The sequence below is a fragment of the Macrobrachium rosenbergii genome, chromosome 14 (assembly GCF_040412425.1).
Source record: "Macrobrachium rosenbergii isolate ZJJX-2024 chromosome 14, ASM4041242v1, whole genome shotgun sequence".
Lineage (NCBI taxonomy): Eukaryota > Metazoa > Arthropoda > Malacostraca > Decapoda > Palaemonidae > Macrobrachium > Macrobrachium rosenbergii.
The window spans coordinates 44,799,771-44,824,144 of NC_089754.1; the positions used below are offsets into that span (position 1 = coordinate 44,799,771).

At 33.2% G+C, this 24,374-nt stretch overlaps 1 protein-coding gene across 5 annotated transcripts in view; it reads right to left on the reverse strand.

Moving 5' to 3' along the window:
• LOC136846050 (prostaglandin E2 receptor EP3 subtype-like) overlaps positions 1-24,374 on the reverse strand; it is a 199,878-nt gene that overhangs the window by 138,516 nt on the left and 36,988 nt on the right. For 3 of the 5 annotated variants that reach the window (XM_067116723.1, XM_067116727.1, XM_067116725.1), the window contains exon 2: positions 1,446-1,534. The exons of the other annotated variants lie outside the window; for them this stretch is intronic. The gene's annotated coding sequence lies outside the window, so the exon portion shown is untranslated. The remainder of the gene's footprint in view (positions 1-1,445; positions 1,535-24,374) is intronic. 5 annotated transcript variants of the gene reach the window in all.

Here is a 24,374-nt window from a genome sequence, read left to right on the forward strand (position 1 = left end):
GACTGAATATTGGCAGATCTGATATACAATACCTCTGCAGGAACTTGACTCAGTTACGAGGTTTTATTTACGAGGTAAAATCCTCTAATTTGCTTAACATGAGAAAGACACAACCTCGTTATCAGTCAGGAAATCTACAGACTAACTTGGAATTAGGCAGGGTGTATGACTAGCAACCTCATCCCAAAAGGCCAAAAAAGTAAGCCCTCTGAAAAGAAATGCTAATATATTATATTTTATACTATATGTATATAGTTCTGTTATATATATAAATATATATGTTTATATATAATATAAAATGTATATATACATAAATATACACGTGTTACAATACAAACTTGACATACAAGTAAACCAACCGACCCTTTTTTCTTCATTTATTTTCCCAGAAACCACAATCCTTTTTTCCTGATGTTTTTATGCAGCGTTATAGATCATATACGTCTTTCGTTACTGTGTTTTTACATTTATAAAGCAAAATTTTCCCAGTACCCAGTCATGTGTTTACCCTCAATCCATTTTAATCGCTGTTGCGATAATAAGCATCAACTGCATGTGTGGTTGACTCATAATAAAACAAATTTACGACCCAGTAAAAACGATGTGAATAGGATCTCTGCCCTTACGCATCCTACGACGTGCCGGCAGGACTCTCAGAGCGCGGCTGGGAATGTTAGAGGTGGGATATAGAATATTACTGGGTTTCTTTCACTTAGCTATTTGTGATAGGTCTCCGTTTTCTGTCGTCTTTCCCTTTATGGTAAATATAAATTCTCGTTTTCTATGAGGTGGGGAGTGAGGTTTTTTTACCTTTTACACTGTCACATAAATATGGCTCGTGGCTGTTCGTGGTTTATTTTTATAAAATCATGCCCTAGTATGCTTCATTTTTAGTGATGACAGAGATGTAATTATTATTCATTATTAATCTTGTAAATGTAATCTCTAATTTGAAATGACCAATAGATAAAATAACACGTCAGTTAATTAAGTTTTCAATACCATTTATAAGACAAAAGAAGTTATGTTTTATGCTCGCGTTTTTGCGAAGCGCATAGTCCTAAGGAGAGATTCTGTAATTTCTACCCATGCCCAAAGTTCAGAGCCAAATCCTCCCAGAGCTGTATAAGAAAAGACAAATTTCTTCTTCATGTTGAAATTAAAGAGACAATCCTGCCCATTGTTGTACAGCAAAAGATGACAAATTTCATATACACTTTTCTGTGCAGTGTGCAAAAAATGTGAAGTATTTTTGCGCGAGCACTTTATTGCGATAAAATGTAAATCAGGTGTTCTGTAAAAGTAAATAAACCGATATAAAGCATGCTGCAACTTGTTGCAGCATCCAAAACAAAAGCATATATACCTAAAACACAAGAGAAAAGCGTTAGCATCTTAAACTTCCCGCCTCTTATATAACCCCACCACCATAAGGGTCAACTCACCGATATCCAGATCTTGTCACATGCAAAACAGAAGCATGATTATGCAATGAAGACTTCCTTTGGCGGGAGGACGTATCAGATTCAGCAGCCTGGAAGGAGAGTTCATACGTTCTTGTCAGATAACGCTGAGATAAACCACAGATTAGTTAAGATACTGAATTCGGATAAAAGACAATGTTGCTTTACAACTGCAGATCTGCTTCCGATGTTTCTCTTAAGGAAATAATGGCTTCAGGAATATTGTCTTAAAGGAGATGGAACCAGTTACTACACACAAATCTTTACGCAAAAAATATACAGCACTGCTTAAGTTAACTACAAAACAAATTATTTTAAGAACTGTCACAAAGCATTGCAAAAATGAGTTTTTATATTCAAACAAAGCTACTGAAACGAAACAAAATAAAACAAGTGAAATGCTACAAATGGGTCCAATTTTTTTTTTTTTTTTTTTTTTTTTTAAGATTCAGGCAAGGCGTCTAAACAACAGAATATAAGTGAATACGAATAAATAAATCAGAAAAGTATATTCAGTAACTTTTTACACTACATTCAAACGAATGCAGTGAACCTCTTATCAAGGCTTATAAAACAAGAGGTATAAGAGTTAAACAGGCATCTCAAAATTGTGTTAATGCTGATAAAATGTAAATATAAAACCTCGTAAAAAACAAATCTTTTTTGCATGAATTTTGCTGCGCAGTCGTGTGGTGCAAGAAAAAAATAAAAGCAGAATCAAGAGCAAGTACATTACGTAGGCAGTCTCGATTATGGTCCGTTTTACTAAAAATGGTTCAGTCTTGGAAAAGATGCCTTCGTAGGTGGACTGTGATTGGTGGTCTCAAGTCACGTTCAGTTAACCATCAGTGGCACGAACCGAAAACAGGTATCTTTGGGTAACATATTTCGTATACTCTCAAAGGTATGTATCTTTTTATTTATTTTACAATAAACAAAAACAGACTCTCAGAAGATATTAAATCCATTTAAAGGAACTTATTGAATGAATGTAATTTCAAATTAAATCTTAGGAAAAAATTATGAATTTACTCAGATTTTAGAACACATACATAGGTATGTGTGTATATATATAATATATATATATATATATATATATATATATATATATATATATATATATATATATATATACTCACATATATATATATATATATATATATATATATATATATATATATATAAGCATTTTGCTTTTAGGAGAATGGTTATCAAAAGTGTTAAACTTTTGTTCTTAGCAATAAGAAATTTAGGGATGAGGTTGCTAGCCTTGTGTCTTCATCCTCCCTCACAGTGGCTACGGCTCACTACAATCGTCTACCTACTAAGTACCTAATTCATTGCTCGGGTCAATCGAGATATTTGTTTTTCAAGGAAACAAGCCTAAATCGTTTCCCATAACTGAAATCGATCAGGGGGTTGGTTCGATATATATATATATATATATATATATATATATATATATATATATATATATATATATATATATATATATATATATATATATATATATATATATATATATATATATATATATATATATATATATATATATATATATATATATATACAGTATATTTATATATATGATATATATACATATATATATATACATATATATATATATATATATATATATATATATATATATATATATATATATATATATATATGCCTACACACAAAAGTGATCACTTCACCCTCAAGGACATTTCCTGTATCAGGTATATCATACAGCCACCTAAAATTATGGGGCCGCGGTTTATTTACATTTTACTGAATAAAAAACAAAAACTCAAACTTCCTGGAAAAGTGCGAATTATTTTGCCAGTAATTCTCGTCTACGCCCGCCTCTCTCTCTGCTTCTTCGTTCGCAGGAAGACCTTGGAGAGCCGTCAGATAAGCAAAGGAGAATTTATGCATTTTAGCGTTGGTTATGAAATTTTCCAAGCGTGTGATTTTATCTGTCATTGATCATATTTATTCTTCTTCCTCTTTTTCATTCCGTTGTTGTTGTTGTTCTGCTTCTTCTTCTTCTTCTTCTTCTTCTTCTTCTTCTTCTTATTATTATTATTATTATTATTATTATTATTATTATTATTATTATTATTATTGAAAATAATGGCAGTTTCTGTGGCATTCAATTTGTATAGATCTTCATTATACATTGAATGCCGTAGAAACAACCATTATTTTTTAACATACTACTCTCAGAGAAGATTCTTGCTTTTTCATATATTAGATAATATTTTTCCAGAACAAATCCTTCTTTGACTTTGTCACAATGTTACGCGCATTATTATACCCTTAACAATAACACAAAAGAAAACATGAGCGGAAAAAGTAAAGCAGTTTCTGAAGTTTTTGTCATTACCACGAATCCCCTGTGGGAATAAACCCGCGAAAGAAAGTTCTTGTCCTAACAACGAGGCCCACAATAGAATACCTTCGCAAACAACCTTTTCCCTAAGAGATATTCCCCCGTGGTTCCTATGTCAACCGAAAATCCCTTAATCTGCGCCATTACCATGAACTCGGCTCCCAACAGGGATTAAATATCGCAGATTACACTTTCCGGAAATAACTTTCGGCTTTAAGGGCTGGTTTCGCTCCTGCTTCTGTTCGGGGGCCTTCTTCTTCAGTTTCTTCTTCTTTTCCTTCTTCTTTTCTCCTCTTCCTCTTTTCCTTCTTCTTTCCTCCTCCTCATGTTGGGAATTTTTTCTTCTGATTACTCCGGAAATAACTTTTGGCTTTAAGGGCTGGTTTCTGCCTCTGCTTCCTGTTGGGGGCTTTCTTCAGTCTTCTCTTCTTTTTCCTTCTCTTCTTTCCTCCTCCTCCCTTTTTTTCTTCTGTACTCCTCTTCCTCCTCCTTTTTCTGTACTCCTCTTCCACTTCCTTCTTCTTCTTCTTTCCTCCTCCTCCTCCTCCTCCTCCATTTTCTTCTTTCCTCCTCCTCCTCCTCTTCTTCTTCTTCTTCTTCTTCTTTCTTTTCTTCTTTCTCCCCCTCCTCCCCCTCCTCCTTTTTCTTTCTCCTCCTCCTCCTCCTCCTCCTCCTCCTCCTCCTCCTCCTCCTCCTCCTCCTCCTCCCCTCTTCTCTGTTATATCAGTTCCCTTATGTTCTCTATTTTTCTTGTTTTTTCTCTTCCTGCAGTTACCTTTCGTCTTTTATTACACCAGTTCCTCCTCCATTTCCTCTACTACTACTTTAATTGCATCCATTCCGTACAATACTTTAATTCAGTTCCTTTACCTTCTTCCTCTTTTATTACTTTCATTCCTCCTCCTTTAATTCTTTTATTTTGATTCCTTCGTCTTCACCTTCTCCTTTGTGCTACCAGTACACTATTTTGTAATCGAATTTACAGCTAGGTCACGAGCGCCCAGTGATCGTGCGGAAATTAAATACAAGAATCAAATAAATAAGAATTTGATAAATATCAGAAAACGCTTGTAACATGAAAGCAAACCTTTACAAACAACTGGACGAAAAGAGATAGGAAACGATAGCCGAAGGAGAAACTGGAAGCAAAGTGCAAACACTTCTTCGTCCATCGCGAATGAGGAACTGCATGCTAACAATAAAAATGGAAATGAGATGCGATGCTCAAGTACCCCGACAAAAACGTTTGCAAATGATACTCGTCATGTTTGTTATACGACCAAATAGGGTTATCTTGATGCAGTGGTAAATGGACGGATAACTCAGGGCCGATAGCGTTCTTAGTTTTCTGTAAAAGAAAACTATTGTGTCGGCCTTGTCTGTCAGTCACTTTATTCTATCCGCACCTTTTCTTTTCGCTCTCAGATCTTAAAAACTGCTGAGGCTAGCGGGCTGCAAATTGGAATGTTGATCATCCACCCTCTAGTCATCAAACATACCAAATTGCAGCCCTCTAGCCTCAGCAGTTTTTATTTTATTTAAGGTTAAAGTTAGCCATGATCGTGCTTCTGGCAACGATATAGGATAGGCCACCACCGGGCCGTGGTTAAAGTTTCATGGGCAGCGGCTCATACTGCATTATACCGAGACCATCGAAAGATAGGTCTGTTTTGGGTGGCATTGATTATGCGCTGTAGCGGCTGCACAGAAAACTCGACTGTGCCGAAGAAACTTCGGCGCATTACTTACTTATTTTCGTTTTTATTTTTTTTTTTTAAGAGACCGAGACGGTCATCTCTGCTCATAACAAATCCATTTCTACAAAGAAAAAAAGTTGAATAATTTCCCAATAAACTGGATCAGAAATCCATTTTCCTGGGATTAAAATCGGGTAAAACGGAAGCAGGAAAAGAGTCCCGGAGCTGGACGACATTGAAAGACGAATCAAGTTGATGGTTACGGGAGTTATAATATCCAAAGGTTAACGCCAGAAGGGGTGGTCTGGCGGGTGGTATAAGGCATCTCCAGTGAAAAAAGAGCCTCCCCTTTCTTAACTTGTTTTTTATTTATAATACGTAGTACCAAGGATAAAGCGATGAGCAGACTCCCCATTTCATTTAGTGATCTATATAGTAACTGCAAAGGACAATGAGACAATCAACCCAATACCCTTTTCTAGCCCAGACCGAAAGAAATTGGGAACAGTAAAACGATATATATATATATATATATATATATATATATATATATATATATATATATATATATATATGTATATATATATATATATATATATATATATATATATATATATATATTTATACATATATATATATATATATATATATATATATATATATATATATATATATATATACATACATACACATGTGGGTTTATCTACGAAGGAAGCAATCCAGCCTCTTAAAAAGAAAGAAAGATGGAGGTGATAAGACTCGGGGAAAAAAAAGAATTAAACTAATTCCTCCACGAGAGATCTTTAACATTCTCTCTTATTCTTATAACTTACAAAAACTGCCAATTTTAAAAGGAACCCGTCCAGAAGCACTTGTCTATTATTTCGTCCCACTTGTAAGGCCTTGGTCGCCGAGATCGATTCCATGATGGAGTAAATGATTGCGGTTTGTTTCCCGTAAAATCCAGTTTTCCTAAAAAGAAAAGCAGTGAATTGAAAACCCCAGGGGTTAGTTGAATTAGGTGGGCCGCACCCAGGGTGTCCAATACCATGGAGCCATTCAAAAAAAAAACATATTCCTATATATATATGTGTGTGTGCTGTATATATATTAAATATATATCTATATATGTATAATATATATAAATATATATATGTGTATATATGTAATAAATGTATGTCTATGTATATATGTATATAATATATATATGTATATATATATGTGTGTGTGTGTGAGCGCGTGCGTGCGTCAGTGTGTGTGCGCTTAGTTACATGACACCCTATATAAAAAAATATAAATAAAGGAAAGTTTGATAAACAAACATTAAATCAATTTACACCATGGACAATTCAATGACGAAAGACTGACATCTTGTACAAGTAACATCATAGCAAACTTTAATCCAGAAATTACCCGCAGGCATATCAAACGGATTTCCTGTCATTGAAGTCAGTTGGTCTCTTTAGTGTCAGTTTCCTCAGGTCTGAATTGTTACCAAAAAGAAGAAGACGAAGAAGAAATCCACATCTACTGCAAAAAATTTTAATTTCACGGTCCTAGATTAAACGAGAAATCACTAAATCATAAATATAAAAAAGGTAAAAAAAAAATTATCGATAATAGTGGGTCACCAAGTAAACGTTTTCACTCACATTCATTTAATCCATTCATCAGTTCTTAAGTTGCACATAAAACGGCTTATTAAATTAAGTTGAAAACGTCACCTCCATCCATTTTCTCCCGAAGGTGTGATAAGCATCAGATCCGAACGCTCACTCGGACAAACTGCATTAAAAACTGGGAGGATCAGGAGAAACGCCATAACACAGCGATGCAGGCAAACGAGCCTTGCCATTTGAACGTGGGCCAACATTTGCATAGGATCCAATTCGTTTCCCTCGACTCGTCGAACGGCCTCCGTGTTTGGCGAGGGCGAACACATCCTTCTCTTCCAGGTGGTCCGAAGAGCGCGCCCGTGTCTTCTCGAATTCGCTGCGGCCAAACGGACTTGTAAATCAAAGGCAGTGTTTAATTAAGCGCGCCGAAGGTGATGCCAAAGGCTCTCAGCTTAATGGCTCGAGGAATAGACTCGCTGCGTTAACTGCGAAAGGACCAGCTTTTGGTGCAGCAGCTGGTCGCAAGGAGGAATGTCGGGCTCTCTTTGATGGCAAGACAATTGGGGCTGATCGTCCTTATTGGATGGGCTCTGGCAGCGATTGAATGTCTTGGAACTTTCTTCCTTCTGCAGTTTTTTCGTAAAGTTCAGAAACTTTATTCAAAGGGGAGTTTTAAAAATGGGTTTTGGAAACTGTTCAATGCGAGAAAAAAGTACGGTAAAACTTCAGGAACGTCAGAAGGACAAGTAAAATTTCGGCAGCTTTATTCAGCTAGGAAAAACACGAAAATCTCTAGGAACATAATTAGACAGAAAAATATTTGTAATGTAAAGGAAATAATACAGAAAGATGAATTAAAAAAAATAGGAATTGCAGTAATATTTAGTATACGGCAATGTAAAACAAAGTAAAACAAGGAAAAAAAGCGATACATGGAAATTTCATTCAGCATTTTAATTAAAGAGTATAAATTTATAAATTACGTTTTCAAGATTAATAAATAAATTGTAAAATATAATTACAAGGATAAAATAATGCCATCCCAAAAGTAATTAGAATTTCGTATTTTCCACCATAACAGCAACATGAATAAAACCACAAGAAATAACTTTTTCCAAATTGAGGAAAAAAAATAATGTTAGTAACAGAAGAGTCTTTCACCTTCTCACTTCTCCAGATAACGGGTTCCTGACAAAACATTGGAAACGAGAACCGAATTATCTCGAGATTGATGATGAGAAAACTCATTTGTATCTCGATTTCATGGTAATCTCTCTCTCTCTCTCTCTCTCTCTCTCTCTCTCTCTCTCTCTCTCTCTCTCTCTCTCTCTCTCTCTCTCTCTCTCTCTCTCGATATATATAATATATATATATATATATATATATATATATATATATATATATATATATATATATATATATATATATATATATATATATATATATATATATATATATATGTTTCATATGAAAGGAATTCCTGATAAAGCACTGAAGAATGTCAGCCGAAATATCTCGTGATTGATGAAGATATAACTTCTCAATTATATTCCGATCTCAAGGTAATCTCGCTCCCGCTGTCTTTTTACCTACGGAATGTAGCACAAGCTCGTGACTTGATATAATACACAAAAAAATCTGTTCGCTGATACATGTACTCATTTATATATCTTGTCTGTTTCATATATATATTTATATATCTATATATATATATATATATATATATATATATATATATATATATATATATATATATATATATATATATATATATATATATATATATATATATATATATATATATATATATATATATATATTTATACATACATACACATATATATGTTAAACAAACTTTGCTACAAAGTTTAATGTTTATGTAAATATATATGTATATATATATATATATATATATATATATATATATATATATATATATATATATATATATATATATATATATATATATATATATATATATATATATATATATGATATATGTTATATATGTTTGTGTGTGTGTATATATATATATATATATATATATATATATATATATATATATATATATATATATATATATATATATATATATATATATATATATATATACATATACTGAAAGGGAATTATAATTAGTAAGTGTTTCGTCTTCTCACAGTGATGTGATAAAAATTCATTCAAATATTATATATATATATATATATATATATATATATATATATATATAATACATATATATACATGCATATGTATATGTATACTGTATATATAAATACACACGCACGCACACACTAAATAATTACACTTGATTTTACCGTAGGTACACTCCTTCGTATAGTAAAACCACCAGTTGATTTTAATATATATACATTCATGCTCACAGTAAAAACGCCTGTTGATATTATTAACGTATACACATATACAAAATAAAACGGCCTGTAGATATTGATTAATGTATACACATACAAATAAAACAGCCTTTAAATTTTGATTATGTATACACAAAAGTACAAAATAAAACAGCACGTTGGTATAAATACATACAAGCAATAAAACCGGCTCTCGAAATTAATATTAAAATGCTCAGTCACGAAGTAAAACTCCCCACTTAATTTGACAGACATGCGTTTATACTCTCGCATAAACGGTCTCTTGATTTCGCGATTCTTTTTATGACACTGTAAGGACAGTTAAACTGAAGGATGTATCAGCCCCTTAAATGCTTTGCCGAGGCGCATTCAATGGAAAAGTCACAAAGGATACTTATAATCGTCCTCTCGTCGCCGATACCTGACACATGAGATTCTTTCCCCTTTCAAGGGCAAAGATATAAATGTCAAAAGTTTAGAGAGCAAGACGATCTTATTTTTTTACGATCATGGCAGGTTACGAAAGGAAAGGAATGAAAGACGGAACGGTAGGAGAGAGATTTAGGAAGAGACGAGAATACATGGATGAGGAGGGAAAATGGAAGGTCGGAGAGATAAGGACGAAGAAGGACCTTTAAAGATGCTAAATGTGGACAGAGGGGAAGTTCAGGAAACCGGGAGAAGATAAGGGTGATGATGATGTAGACGAGAAAAGGAGAAAGAGAAGTAAAAAGAGGAACTAAGAGGAAATGGAGAATAATTACAAGAATTTAAGATGTCATTCAAACGATGACAAAAGAAAGAGGCAACTGAGAAACACGTACAAGATGTGTACAGAGAAAGGAGGAAGAAGAGCACATTTAAAGAGAAAAGAAGAACTAGAATAAGAAGCGAAATCGAAAAGACGAGGAGTCAGTTTGCGAGCGAGACATTTGTTGATGGAAGGTCATGTCCAGACTTGATTGATGAAGTTGAGCAGGAGACGGTCAAGTGCAAGAAAGGGCAAAAACTGACCCATTTCACTTTATGTGACACATTTCCATCAGAAGTTTTAAAAGGGATGGCTCTGGCCCCCGCTGAGAAGCCTAAAAAATGTATATAACTCCGATGTTATTTTTGCTCAAAAAAATTTTTAATTAAAAAACTGTTGTTACGGGTAACCCAGAGGCGTTATCCACACTTGCTTAGCGACTTAAAAAACTAGAGGGAAAATGATAAACAGGCTGATGGAAAGTGTTCCAAAACTTGAGTTTACTATTTTTCTTCCTTTCCTGCGAAATGAAAACCTAAAAAGTTTAAAGTATTTTCCGATGTTCTTAAGATCTTAAAAAGAACTTGGAATTTCGCAGCAGGATAGAAACTCCATATATGAAATAAAACAGAAAAGAAAAGGGCAGAAATAAACTTGTATATTTATGCAGTCACCTTAAATACTGTCTTTTGATGGGTACTGTGACGTGGTTCCCAATTAGTGTGAAGAAAGACAGAAGAACAGGAGGAGTTTACCAAGTAACTAGCAAAGAAGTCTGCGATTTATGGATTTTCCCAACTCTCTTCTGTTCTTAGTTACAGCCAGATATTCAAGAGTTTTGACAAAGACGCTTGCTTTAAACGATGTTTATGACAAAGAAATAACAAGATTGTTGGTGTACTCTGAAAAAATTGATCTTAGTATTATATATATATATATATATATATATATATATATATATATATATATATATTATATATATATATATTTATATATATGTATATTTATACACACACATACATATATGCACATATATTTATATATAATATGTATATTTATATATATATATATATATATATATATATATATGTGTGTGTGTGTGTGTGTGTGTGTGTGTGTGTGTAACGAAATATGTGAAGAAAATAGAATTGGCTTAATGGAACGGAAAGAAACAAAGTGAGATTCTTTCAAGATATAGTCGAAAATCGTCTCCCCCGCGCTGAAGTAATTTCCTGAAATATCCTCGGATAAGAACGTTTCACTGTTGCTTCTTAAAACGTCTAGGCGTCATTACCAACCCAACGACGTTTCATTCTAGTATCTTGAAAAGATCTAAAGGAAAAGAGAGGTCCCCAAGCATTCTGGGTATTTGTTATCGCAATGAAAGCTGCAACGTTAATGAGCGTCTTGGCATAAGGGAAAATCTCTCATCACGCCCACATGGGATAATAAAGTATATTCGTATCTTAGCTTTTCATTCTATAATCAGAGGACATTGCTGATATTATTTTTAGTCGTGTGAAATATCAAACGCCACTGTTATTCTCTTTATATCCAACGCAACATTTATTTATTTTATTTATAATAACACAGCTGGTTTATAGAAAACAAACATTAGAAGCCTTGAATGATTTTGTCCTTCGGCTGAGAGGAGCTGGTCTGTTGAACCCGGGAAGGCATATTTTATCGCGTGATGTAGGAGTGTATGAGATCTTTGTTTCACTGTGTTGCTGATTATGTATTCTTCCTTATTCTTCTTATTTGAATGGGAAATGTTACCTGAGGTGAACACTCTGTTGAGTCTTTTTCTGTGTGGCTTAAATAGTTCCTTGAGCTAACTAATTACTATAAGATTTTTTTGGCGACATGTTTTATGCGTATTGTGAAAGGGACTATTCAAACAAAGCAGGACAATGGAAGGATTCATAAGTAACGGAGTGGTTACTTAAAGTAACTTTTCTAATAATAATAATAATAATAATAATAATAATAATAATAATAATAATAATAATAATAATTAGGGTTATGTAAAATGCAGAATAATCGATTGTAGCGATGAAATTGGCCGTTGTTAATAATAGTAACAGTAAGAAAAAATAACGCTAGTAAAATATAGCCAATTTAATGAAAGTACGAAAAAAGGCTACAGATACAAAATAAATATAGTAATATAAAGGTAATATAATAATATAAAGACAATAATGACGATGGTGCTAGTAGTAAACTTAAGAGACACTGGCGGGACAAGAAGCCAGAGAGTAGTTAACTATTTAAGTCACACAGAGCAAGAAGCAGCAGATTGGTCACCTCAGGTAATCTTTCCAATCAAAGTAAGAAAAAATGGAAGAATTCATAAGCAAAAAAAAAAAATGCTAAAACAAAGAACTCATACACTCTTCGTACATCACTGCTGGCTCATGTGACTCTCCACTTCCTCTTCCCCAGTTCCCAGACGCTCCTCCGTCAGTAGAGAGCTGACAATGCCGTCCTCATCCCGAAAGGTTACAGAATTATAGCCTATGAAACGGCTCATTTAACTTTAATGCGGGTTGCCGCCGAAGGAAACCCGGTATCACACGAGACACTTTCTGCAGATAAAATATTCCTCCCCGGGTTCACCAAACCCAGCTTCTCGCGGCCGATGGACAAAATCGGGCACCGAAAAAAGTTCGGTTTTTATGAGGTCGGTCAAATTGAATATGTCTGCGTGAACGGCGTTCGACCTGAAGTTGAAGTTTTGCTAAGGATGCCGAAATTGAATTTATCGAAATGGACAGCAGATAACTTCGGTTTTTTTCTTTGAGTCGATTAATATTAAAGTCTGAATGAAAAATAGTTCCTCTGAGGTTTTTATGTGGTCAGTGATACGTCTGAATGAATTATAGTGTTCTATTCTGAAAGTTTGGTTTTCTTACATCAATAAAATTGACTGTGTGATTAATATTAAAGTCGGTATGAAAAATATTTTATCTGAGGTTTTAATGTGGTCGATGATATGGCTAAATGAATTATAGCGTTCCACTCTGAGAGTTTGCTTTTCTGTCATCAATAAAATTAACTGTTTCCTAATGAACAGCTCCCAGCCAAAGGCTTTGGCTTAGCTTAATTCGATGACATTAAACAGGTCAGAATGGATGGCAGTTAAGCCTTAGGTATTGTTCTGATGTAAATCGATGTAATTGAATATGGCAGCACAGAGAACGCCAACTTCGATCTCGCAGCTGTGCAAAGGTTTATGATTTAAAGCAAACCTGAATGATAGTGTCTGAGGTCAGTGAAATCGATTAGGCGACAATAAACGACCCGGTTACCAGTGAAAACAAAATCGCTCGATTAGAAAGTGCAAAGCAAACTGGCAGAGTATTGAAAGATACGGAATTGCCAATAAGTTTAAGTTCGTTTACAAACAGCTTAATTCAGTCTGTAACAGGAGCTTTGTGACTGAAGCCGTAAATATCACTGGCACTGGAGTTTTGTGGCTTGAATTTCGCAGTGAACGACGGGCGTGTTGAAACAGAGTTGAACATGTGAAAAATAGCCTGAAATAAGACCAAGTTAAACAAAGAAATAAAAATGGAGATAGACATAAAATACAACATAAATTTGAGAAACAGAAACGTGAAGAAAAACACGACATAAAACTTGAAGGAGATTGGTAAAACTTACGAAAAAATCAAACAAAATACAACGGCTGCAAATAGAGAAACATTTTAAAGAAAATAACATAAGCAAAACAAATGGATTCCGCAAATGTAAACGAATTCAGCAAATGAAAATGACTTCCGCAAATGCAGGTAAATTCAGCAAACGCAAATGAATTCCGCAAAACCAAATGAACTCCACAAATGCAGATGATTCCGCAACCGCAAATAAATTCCGCATATGCAAATGAATTCCGCAATATGCAAACCACGCGGAAGACGGAAGGAAAGGAAGAGAAGACGCTAATATATAAATGATACGACACAGCGTTGCACGTGATGAGAAGTGGCGCCGACTCATGGCAAGGTCCTTCGGCACTTGAGGTGATTAGGGGTTTGTTTCATGGTAGAATCCATGAGGGAAAGAATCTTGGGAATTTATCGTTGATTCTCCCCTGTGTTTGTGTTTGTATATATATATATATATATATATATATATATATATATATATATATATATATATATATATATATATGTATATATATATATATATATATATATATATATATAAATATATATATATATATATATATATATATATATATATATATATATATATATATATATATATATATATATATATACCCACTTGTTGGCCATGTGGTTAAAATTCGCGTCACTGTAGTCCTGAGTTCTTGTCTTCCGTGGTTCGAGCCCACGAGACGATGAACTTATTATCAACTAAAAAATTCCCCTTCGGGTAACATATATGAAAATATATTATTCCTGAGGTAGAGTGAATTGGATATTAAAGGACGTTTGCAGCTTAATGCTTGTATATGAATCACGGTGATGTGATAAAATTATATATATATATACACATATATATATATATATATATATATATATATATATATATATATATATATATATATATATATATATATATGTTATATGCATATATGTTTTGTGGGTGTAGTATTTACACACACATATATGTGTGTATAGTATTTGAGCCATTGATAAACCTCCAAAGAACCTTTAAGAGTTGGATAAAAATGTATAAAATAAAATTCGAAAATACTTGACTGAAGCGAAGTGCGAGGAAAGACTTCCAATTACCAGTAAAGATTCCTCAAGAGAAATAAATAATAATAAAAAAACATAACATGAATATGGACCTTTGCCTCGAATCAGGCGCCTGGCTAACAATGCACTGTCTGTTAAACCAAGCTTCCTGACCGTATGCAAATAAGTTCAGAGTAGCGCAGGAAAAACGCAAGGGGGAAATACGCAGGAATGAATTCGGAAAAATGAGTGTGAGTATATTATAACACGAGGAAATCGAAACCTAACTCTTAAAGGATGATGCTTATGCAATTTGATTGCTCAAGATTTGGATATCAACAGTTAATCGTTATTTATTAGTAAGTCACTTTGAAAATGGAATTGCTCTGTGCTGTCAAACTATACACCATGAATTGTTGTTAGTAAAGCATAATGCTCACTCGAAGTAAATAAATGTAATTTGTAAGATACTGCAGATATTACAAATGTAATCATTATATATAAGTCAGTCGCTTTGCAAATAGAGATGGTCAGTGTTGCCACACTGTACAACATGAAGTAATGTCAGTAGAACATAGTGCACTCGGAGTAAATAAATGTAATTAACTTTTAAAGTACAGCAGTTATTACAAATATAATCATTGTATATAAGTCCACCACTTTGCAAATGGAATTGGTTAGAGCTGGTATAGTATACAACATGAATTAATGTCAGTAGAACATATTGCACACTCGAGGTAAATAAATGTAATTAACTTTGTAAGACATTGCAAATATCACAGATATAATCAATATATAGAAGTCAGTCGCTTTGCAAACGGAGATGGTCAGTGTTGTCATATTATACAACATGACGTAATGTCAGTAGAACATACTGCATCTGAAGAAATTAAATGTAATTAACTTTATAAGGTAGTGCAACTACAAATGTTACAAAATATATCAATTCGCAGCCACGCTAATATTGCCGTTTAAGCTCTGCAAGAGTCCGTCATTTAGCATTCGCTATATAGACATTATACTTCACTATGGCCAGAACAGATGGTTTTCATTTAGTTTCATTTGCTCAGTAGCTGATGCTATGAGACCAGAGCTCCTTAAGCCTTCGTTATCTTGATGTGAGAAAACTGGTCCTCAGGTCAATGTTCAAGAAGCAAGTATTTAATTTAAAGTGACTTACAAAATTGAATTGGAAAAGCGCAATACTAAATACCGGGTGTTCGAGGTTCTGAAGCCTTTTGAATAAACTTTTCCTTTTAACAAGGATTTTGATACAGAAGAAAATATGACCTATTTATTATTATTATTATTATTATTATTATTATTATTATTATTATTATTATTATTATTATTATTATTGCATGAGTCATGGTACAGTACAGTGACTTTGGATAATAAATTCTTAGCATTTGAAAATTAGGCACTCAGTAGAATATTAGGAATTAATTGGAGGGATAGGATATCAAATAACAGAATTAGAGAAGTAATGGGATTGCAGCCGGTCGATGAGTATGTTAGATTCTCACCCTGGAAGTGGCTAGGCCCTGTGTATAGAAGACAGGGAATAGTATGATATACACCGGGGTGGGTTGGCCTTGGTAGAAAAGGAAGAGGTAGGCCAAAGGAGACGTGGTTAAGGACAATGAGGAGGGAAGCAGGAGACGAGTGTTGGGGAGATCTTGAGGAATTAGCCCAGGACAGAATGTGTTGGCGTGAGTTCATCGAGGTCCTATGCGTCCCCGTGGGTGCCACAGGAAATGATTGATTGATTGATTATTACTCAGGAGATAAACCCCTATTCATATGGAACAACCCTACAGGGACCACTGGCTTGAAAGTTAAGCTTCCAAAGAATGTGGTGTTCATTTGAAAGAAGTTACAGAAAATAACTGGAAATACAGAAAGAAGAGATCAGTTATTAGAACAGGAAAAAAGATAAGGTAATAAATTAATAAATAAATAGACAAAAACATGAATAAATAGTGAAATAAAGAAATAGACAAAAACACGAATAAATTAGTGAAATACAAGGTGAATTATTTTAGGGAAGGAATGCATCGCACGTTCGCTTGAACTTTTGAGGTTCTAATTGCACATCCTTAGAGAGACTGCTCCACAATCCTACAGTGCGATGAAAAGATACTTGTGGAACTGAGAAGTTCGACAACGTGGCACATTTACTGCATATTATTGCTACTGTTTCGCAAATCTGGTCGCTGTCGGCAGGGAAAGAGGATCATGGATTAATTGTGATAGCAAAAGTTCTATTAAAATACCACTTACGAAAAGTTGACAAACAAGAGACCATCCGTCGATGGTCCAAGTCATAACTGCTTGTGTTAGGAGACAGAAACTTAAAACTAATTAAGAGAAATCTTCAACTCCCGATTAGATCTCGAGCAATTAAGACTTAACGCAACTGGAGTGCTTCAGAAAAAAAATGTTCAGTCTTGATCTCAAGGAATAAATGCTGAACATAACTGGAGTGCCTCAGTAGCAAATGTTCAGTCTTGATCTCAAGGAATAAAGACCTCAAGCAACCAAAGTGCCTCAGTAGCAAATGCTCAGTCTTGATCTCAAGGAATAAAGACTTAAAGAAACCGAGGTGCTTCAGAAGCAAATGTTCAAGCAGTTTATAAGCAACCCACGAATGCCATTTTAACACCAAGACGAAACAAAACACCATTGTAACGAGGCGTTGGAGGATAGAAAAAAAAAATAACAAATAACTTTTCGGTGACCTCAAGAGATGCAGCTGACTTCTCAGTTGCGTCATTCGGACGTCACCGCCTCCCACTTCCTCAAAAGAAAAAAAAAACAAGAAGAAGAAGAAGAGAGAGAGAGAGAGAGAGAGAGAGAGAAAAAAAAAAATGCTCCAAATCACAAGTTGTGAATCACGCTTTCCTGAAGGACGCGGCTGGGATGTCTTGGCCTAAGTCTCATATTTTCATAGTTTCTTTTTTTTTTCTTTTTTTCTTCTTTTTCTTCGCTCCTTTCTTTTCTCTTTCTTTTCCTCGAAGTATGCAGTGCGAGAGGGGCATCTGAAATCCGGGTTGGTACGGGTATCTCACAGCAGTCCCTCTTCTTTATTGTGAAGATTTCCATTGGAGTTACTACTACTACTACTACTACTACTACTACTACTACTACTACTACTACTACTACTATTATTATTATTATTCTTATTATTGATTGTCGTCCCTTTTGCAACAGTTATTGCAGCTGATATTCAAGTTTAGGATTAAAATTATTTTACGGTTACGTAAATCAAATATATTATTGCTACTATTACCACCACTGTAATTATTATTATTACAATTATTATTATTATTATTATTATTAGTTTCTGTCATTATTATTATTATTATTTATTACTGTTTTCCTAGGTTTATCAAGGACTGTTGGTATTATACAAACATTATTTTAGCTGATTTTCAAGCTTAGGGTTAAAAATGATTTCATGAGAAATACTAACATAGTTATCGGCTACATAAATCAAATATCCTAAAATTTCCTAATGTATACCTACACTTAGGCCATGAGTAGATAACAGCAGTATCAGAACTTTTAATTCTACGTAGCTAAATTTTATATATTGATATTAATAATATAAGAATATTAAGTCAGAAATTCAAGCGAGAACTTATATATTTATATAAACAATGGGAAGAAGTTCGATCAGGATATTTATGCGAAAAAATAAAGGGGAACACAAGCAATGCAATGTTGAGAAATATCAAGGGAGTTTGTTAATGGTTGGATGTTAGGGTGAAGGTTTTTTTCTGGTGGTCTCTAGTCTAAGTAAAAAAAAATAAAAATAGGTGGACATACAGACAGGCATATAATGGACACACACATACAAACGTCTTTAATATATATATATATATATATATATATATATATATATATATATATATATATATATATACTGGTTATATATATATAAAATTGAAATATTAAAAACACATGAGTTAGTTTTCCGAGGTAGAGTGAATTATATAAATAAGCTTTCTGATTGTAAAATTTGATACATTTATATATATATATATATATATATATATATATATATATATATATATATATATATATACACATGTGTGTGTGTGTGTGTGTATAAAATGTATTGTGAGTTGTGTGTGAAATAAATTTCTCCAAAATTTATACATATGTATCATTTACATAGACAGATATATATAGACAGATAGATAGATAGAAAATTTATATATATGTATATAAATATATATAAATATATAAATTATATTTATATATACATATATATATATATATATATATATATATATATATATATATATATATATATATATATATATATATATTTATATTTATATTTATATTTATATTTATATTTATATTTATATTTATATTTATGTTTTATTATATACACACACAGACATAAACGCGTATCTTGAAATCCCCGGAGAAGGAAGTAGAGAATGTGCATTCTGAACCATTTCCTACGGAATTGTTTTGGGGGGGGAAGTACTGTGGCATACAGGCACTCAAGAACCCCCCGAGGGTGACTGATTTAGGTGACTTGATTACAGGTTGTTTCAAAGCCCTTCGAAGTAAAAGGAGTGGTCGCCATTACCACATCATCTTTTTTTTTATTTTTTTTTTTTTAAGTTTTTGCTTAATACTCCGGTTAAATATTTCACTTTGGTGGTCGACACCGACTCGCATTTCCTACCCGTTTCTGTGGAATGAAAGGTTACAACGAAAACAGACGGTTTTTTATTTCGTATTTACAAGCACACACGCATATATACATATACTTGCATACATACATGTATATATATTATACGTAGGCTATATATTTATAGATAAATATACATACAGCCATATATTATATATATACATATATATGTATATATATATGTATGTATATATATAAATATATATAAAAAATCATATATGTGTGTATATATATGTAAATTAAGTGCACTCTGCAAGTGTCACACAAACCGCAACTTTAATGTCATCTCAGTGGAACTTCATCACCTCTTTGTCATATCCTGAATGATACACAATACACAGGTTACGATACCCTTTGTAAAATAAAAGACATCGTCCCACATCCAAAGAAACGTGGCCAGATTGAGTTTCAGTCCTGAACTGATGAAGTATGTTCGCACGTGCTTGCTATGTTTCTGTCTTTCAGTTTTCAGTTATTGTCATTTCTTTCTTATCGGTTTCATATCTCTATTCTGTTTGGTCATTTTTCTAATAGGTATTAGTAGAGTAGTGACACTTACATTCAGTCTTCGTATATATATATATATATATATATATATATATATATATATATATATATATATATATATATATATATATATATATGTATTTGTATATATGTATATATATTATATATACATATATATTATCTATATATACAATATATATATATATACATATATATATATATATATATATATATATATATATGTGTGTGTGTGTGTGTGTGTGTGTGTGTGAGAGAGAGAGAGAGAGAGAGATGAATAAAAGGAAAAAGTCAGGGGTATATGAATCGATGGTATATTTGCCGTAAATATTAATCAATACTTCAGCTTTCCTTAATACTTTGCACAGACTGCTATCTGATCTTAGGTTAGGCTAAGTTACGAGTTGCAGATGAAGCTTCTCCACGCATCTAGAACCGAACTTGAGAAGGGCACCAAGATTTAACAGTTAATTGCGAAGTCATATCGAGATTGCGATTGACATGTGAGTGAGTATTCAGAGAGAGAGAGAGAAACGGAAAAATAACCATACCACATGTATTTCCTTTTCCTTCCAACGGTCTCTTAACGGGACTCATTAACTCTTTAATTAATTTGAGGTTTAATTCAAGATTTTATAAAAAAAAAATAAAAGTTATATTCATTACTCTGTCGACTATAAGAGATACAGCTTTTGGTATTTTATTTTTTTATTTATTTATATATGATCAAATTATTTCATGAAATTTTTGAATGTTGATGACTCGGAAGCTCATTTCATTCAGATGTTTGCGGTTTTTCATAATAATAACAGTGATAGTAAATAAATAAACAAGCAAATAAATACGTTTCAGATTCAGAAAAAATCGACAAAAACCGCCAAGTGAGAAATTGACGTCATGGAAAAAAAATACCGTATAATTATGGAGATCTCGGGAACAGTCTTAAGATGTCGAGATTAATTAGTACACGTTTGTCCTGCTGCCAGCAAGCGACGGGGTCAGGGTGGGGGTTGGGGGGGGGGAGCACGCAAGCCTAAATAACTGGAATAACCAGATGGAAAATAAAAATCAATTCGATATGAAATTAAGATTTCGAAGGTCCGTCACTTCTAGAGTTCAATTTTCGTAAACAGGATGAAAAATCTTGCTTTTTATGGCATTTTTTTTTTCTTTTTTGTTTCAGCGAAACTAGACTACAGTGACATTACGAATTCGAAGGCCTTTTGTATTTGGAGTTCAGCTTCATTAAACTAGAAGAAAAAAAAACTTTCGTTATACACCCCTTCTCGCTTTTTTTTTTTTTTTTTTTTTTTTTTCAAGGAAACTGTTCTCCAAAAGGGCATTGATTTGTCTGCCTCATTATCCTTTACAGTCAAAACTACAAAGCAGATAACCCAATTAACTCATCTTCTCGTAAAAGTATTTCAAAAACGTATTTTGTTCTAGGGAAACCTCAAAGGAGATTACTGCGTCGTAACGTCGCTTGCCTAAATAAGATGAAAAGTTCAGCTGAATTTGTTCAAGTGCTTCTCAGAACTGTCTCAGCCGACAGAGTGAAATAATAGCTGTCAGATAGTACGGGTTTTTGCAAGGGGGAAATATCGCCACTAATTTGGGGAGGGCATGAAATGAGGTCAAACCACGGAACTCTCTCATTTTGACGTTGTTCTGGAGGGGCAGGGTGTTAATTAATAGCTTTATGTATCAGTTAATTATCTTTATTATTTTCTTAGGTCAGAGGTCAGTGGGACGGGTAACTTAATGCCCTTTTCTTGTCCGTGCCCGAAAAATACAAGAAAACGAAAAGAGAAGGAGGTAGGGTGGGGTTTAACAAAGAAGGAAGTTGCAAGCCTGACTCTTATAGAACGCAACGTTTTAAGATTGATGAAGAACAGAGGCAAGAAGTGAATTCTAAAACTTGGCAGTAGAAGGACTGAAACAGTCGGTGAACGGATACTAAGGTGACCGATTTCCACAGGATAAATGAGGGAAGAGGCTGTTTGCCGGGCGTTACAATGTTGCCTGATAGGAATATGAACGTCTCGTTCTTTCTGAGACGAAGTGTTATAAACATTTTTTGTTTCAGATTTTGAAGAGCAATCCTAAATTCTCAGAACTGGAAAATTCTGAGAAATCATCGAAGACATTCAGTAATTTCAAGGTGATTCGATATCAGTACAATGATGTACCTCACAAAATCGACGTGAGTTTTAATTTAGGATTTTATCACAGAGATAAGTTGTTTTCGTAGATCGAGGATTTGAAAAAGGGTTAATTTCAGACGCTGATTGATGGAATGACTTTTATCATACACAGGCGTTACGCAACATCATTTTTCGAGGCTGGAAAAGCCGTTTTCTCTTAATTTCATACTGTGTATGTATGTATGTATTATTTATGTGTGTATGTATGTATGTATGTATGTATGTATGTATATATATATATATATATATATATATATATATATATATATATATATATATATTTGTACACACAGATATATATATATATATATATATATATATATATATATATATATATATATATATATATATATATATATATATATATATATTATATATATACACATACATACAGACATACATACATACATATACAAACCTAAAAAGAACTAACCGTAATACAAAATACAACCTAAACACAGCCAATTGAATAAACCCACTCAACGTGATCATTATGCCATAAAACCCGGCTCATATGAAAATATTCACGACTATTAAAATTGGCATTTTTATTGGCCCAATCTCCCTAATGGCAAAAGGCTGTCCATGAAATCTATGTTCCCAGCAGAGATCTTCCCATTATAAGATCTCTGATTCCTAGGAAATGGGAAATCATTTTTCCAAAGCCTGCTAGTGCTGGTAATGGCTTTTTGAATCCCTACGGATGTTATGCAAATCTAGTAGTTTTGGTAATTACGAAATGCGCATGGTATGAGGATTACTCAGTATCAGCTATACTCCAAGAAATGATATTTTATTGCGCCATAGCACACGGAAGTTCAAAGCATTCTTTGTAATAAGATTTCTAACAACTAATTGTCAAAGAAGGTTGGTTATCAAACTCGCTTATGAATGCTGGCATTTTATTGCTGTTAACGTCATTAACGTTGTAAATTAAGAATCCACAATTATATCAGTAAATTTTATCATATGTGAAGGTTAAAAACAAAGACTTTCGAACACCGTAAAAACGTAAACACTGAGAAGAAACACCGTTAAAGTGTTCGAAAGCTTTAGTTTTTAACTTTTACAAATAATACAATTCATTGATGTAATTGTGATTTCTTAATTTACAATAATTTAATCACGACATTGCGAATTTTTTAACATTATTAACAATATGATTAGCAGCAGATGTCTGGTAAATATATTAATAACATTCAGGACAGTCACGAAGATGTATTCCAGTTAATTTGCACGAAGCAATGAATGTCTCCAAGATATTCGCGCGGAGGGATTAAACCTGCCTATCGCGGCACAACAACCAAAGTTTTTGCTTCCTCCCAAACTTTCTGAATAATTTGTCAGTCTTCCTCATACTGGATTGAATACGTAAAGTTATGCCATAAGAAAGGATTAACAGACAATTTGAAATGCACTCGTTAACCCTTCTATGATTAAATCATCATTTTCACTTGGCTTCTTTGTCAAGAATTTCGTAAATAAGCAAAATTAAGCTTTATCGGATCATTTATAAAAAAAAAAAAAAAAAAATTTTCACGTTTGTTACACCTTTTTTTTCAAAATGTTTCTTTTTGCAGGATTTTATCATAACATTTATGAGGCTCTTAGAAGTAAGGTATGAGGATGTCTTGTAAGCTCTAAAGTTAATATTTCTTTATAAAAGAGAGTCTACTTTCAGCTTCTTGCACCCTTTCCTATGACAGCTTTTGTAAAAAAAAAAATCGGATTCCTGGCCTTCTAATTAAAAAAGTTTTACTGGTCTCAGCACTATGCAAAACAAAAAAAATTAAGCATTTATGCCTACAATGATATGATTCCTCCTCAAAATATAAACATACAGAGGCAAAACATTCCTATGTTTTGTTGTTGATGGGGAATACCGCCAATGATATTTATCTGTCAAATTTATGACAACAATGTGTCATTGCCAATATGGCTAC